General features: G+C 79.6%; 1 non-coding gene across 1 annotated transcript; it reads right to left on the bottom strand.

The window, feature by feature from the left end:
- Positions 1-570: 570 nt before the first annotated feature.
- LOC143692953 (5.8S ribosomal RNA) lies at positions 571-723 on the bottom strand. The gene has a single exon (XR_013180490.1). It is a non-coding gene; the product is annotated as a 5.8S ribosomal RNA (ribosomal RNA).
- Between the last annotated feature and the right edge of the window lie 1,777 nt (positions 724-2,500).

Below are 2,500 nucleotides of genomic sequence, written 5' to 3' on the forward strand. Positions count from 1 at the left end.
CCCCCCGTCCCCGGCGCTCTCGCCTCGCGCGCGCGGCAGCACGGCACGGTACCGCCGCGGCACCCACCCGCAGACAGCCGCCCGCGCGGGGGGGAAGGCCGGGGGCGAGGCCCGCGCCTCGCCTCCCCTTCTCGCCCCTCTCCCTTCTCTCTTTCTCTCTCGGCCCTCGGCGGCGCCTTTCGACGCCGTCTCTCGCTCTCCCCGAGGCCGCCGCGCCGCCGCATCCGCGGCGCGGCCCCGCGGCGAGGACGAGCTCCGCCCCAGCGGCTCGCTCCGGGAGCGGGGAGCTACGGAGCGCTCCCCGAGTCTGCATTTAGGGGGACGAAGGCCCTCGCGCGGCGGCGGCGACGACGACGACCGCGGCGACGCCCGCCGGGCCCGCAGGGAAGGGATCGAGGCCCGCCGAGGGAAGCGCTTCCCTCGCCCAACACCCCTGACCGCCTTCCCCTCCGGCCACCGGCGGCACGCCGCCGCCGCCGCCGCCGCAGCCGCCCGCCGCGGGCGACGGGCCTGCGAGGCGACCCCAGCCGCGCCGCCGGGGTGGCCCCCGGACGGCGATTGATCGTCAAGCGACGCTCAGACAGGCGTAGCCCCGGGAGGAACCCGGGGCCGCAAGTGCGTTCGAAGTGTCGATGATCAATGTGTCCTGCAATTCACATTAATTCTCGCAGCTAGCTGCGTTCTTCATCGACGCACGAGCCGAGTGATCCACCGCTAAGAGTTGTCTGCCTTTCGGGCACCGCTCACGCCAGAGCGGCCCCTTTTTTGGTTTAGGACAATGCCGCCGAGGACGCGCGGGCGCGCGCCTGGCTTCCGAGACCGTACGAGCACACGGAAAACGGGAGGAAAAAAAAGGAAAAAAACAAACCCACTCTCCGAAGGCCGGCCAAGAGGCGGGGGAGCCCGCGCCCCCGACCGCCTCCCCCCGCGAGGGGAGACGCCGACCTCACCCACGCCGTCCTTCGGAGGCGGCCCAGGCGCCCGGGCTCGGCCCGGCCTCCGCGCGGAGGGCCGGGCGGCGCGCGCCGGACACGCGGGGGGCACAGGGCGGCCCGCCCGCTTCTCGCTTTCACGGGACGACGCGCACAACGCACACGGCACGCGGCCGGGGGCGCGCGGCCGTCGGCCCCCGCGCCGCGCCGGCTCTGGCTCTCCCCTCGGCCCTGACGCCGCGGGCCTGGCGCGGAGCGCCGCCGCGCCGCCGCGCGGCCGGCGTTGTCTCTCTCTTCCCCCCACCACGGGCACGGGCCTTTCCCCTGGGCTCGAGACGGGCACGCGACGGCGACCGGCACAGCCCGCCGGCACGCCTCCCGCGGGACCGCTCCCCCGCCGGGCGGGCGGGCGAGCGACCGGCGGACGCGCTCCGCCGCCGGCCCCGGAGGCGGGCGCCACCGAGAGCCGAGCCGGCGTCGCCTGCGCCCGAGGCCTGCCGGACGGCAGACCCGGCCGCCGCCGGGGCGGCACACGCCCGGGACCGCCGCCGCCGCCTCGCACCGCCGGGGCCCCTCGCCTCGGGCACGCGCCCGGCGGGAAGGCGCCGCGGCGGCTGAGCCGGGGGGCAGCGCCCGCTCTCCTCGTTCGCACGCGGAGACCGGGCGGGGAGGAGCGCCCCCGCGGCCGCCCCCGCACGCCTTCCTGCGCGGCCCACACGCGGCCGCGCGGGCAAGGGCGACGGAGGCGAGGCGACGAGCGGAGCCCGGGACGGGACCGCCGCCGGCCGACGGCGGGCGCCGTCCGGCCGACCGTCCCCGCAGGGAGGGACACCCGTCGAGCGGCGCCGCCGCCGCTCGCCACGGGGTCGCCCGCGCTCGCGGGCCTCCGCCGCCGGAGGGCCCGCCGAGCGCTCGCCCCCCCCCACCGGCGGGCGGGGCGGTCGAGCCAGGGGACGGCCGGCGGACGACGGCGCCGCCGCGCCGCGCCTTCGAGGAAGGAAAGGCCGTCGAGGGGAAGAGAGGCGCCGGACGCGCCGGACGCGGCGCCGCCGCGCGCGCCAGAGACCGCGGCGGCGGGCCCAGGAGAGAGAGCGCGGGCGGGCCCCGGCGGCCGTCGCCCCGCGGCCGAGGAAGGGGCAGAGAGCGCGCGCTCTCTGCCGGGCGTCGCCCGTTACCACGAGGCGGGCGGGTCGGCCCCCGCGGCCGACCGCGCGCCGCGGCCTCTCCGCCGAGGCCGGGCCACGGAGAGGGGGGGGCAGGGCGCCCCTCCCCGGCGCGGCGCGGTTGACCCCGCCCGCGGCGCGCGGCGGGGACGACGACGACGACGACGGCCGCGACGGAGGAGCGCGGCCGGTGGCCACGGGACAACCACCGCAGGGGATCGGCGGGAGTAGCTGCTCCCCACCCCTCAGTGGCGCCCCGCACGGCCACCGCCCGCGGCACACGCCCGCCGCCGCCACCGCCGCCGCCGCCGCCACGGCGGGCCGCGCCGAGCCGCCCGAGTCTTTAAACCGCCGCCCGGCCCCGCCGGCCCCCTTTCGGCCCACAACCCGCAGCGTTTGACGACG

The sequence above is a fragment of the Agelaius phoeniceus genome, unplaced genomic scaffold (genome assembly GCF_051311805.1).
Source record: "Agelaius phoeniceus isolate bAgePho1 unplaced genomic scaffold, bAgePho1.hap1 Scaffold_109, whole genome shotgun sequence".
Classification (NCBI taxonomy): domain Eukaryota; kingdom Metazoa; phylum Chordata; class Aves; order Passeriformes; family Icteridae; genus Agelaius; species Agelaius phoeniceus.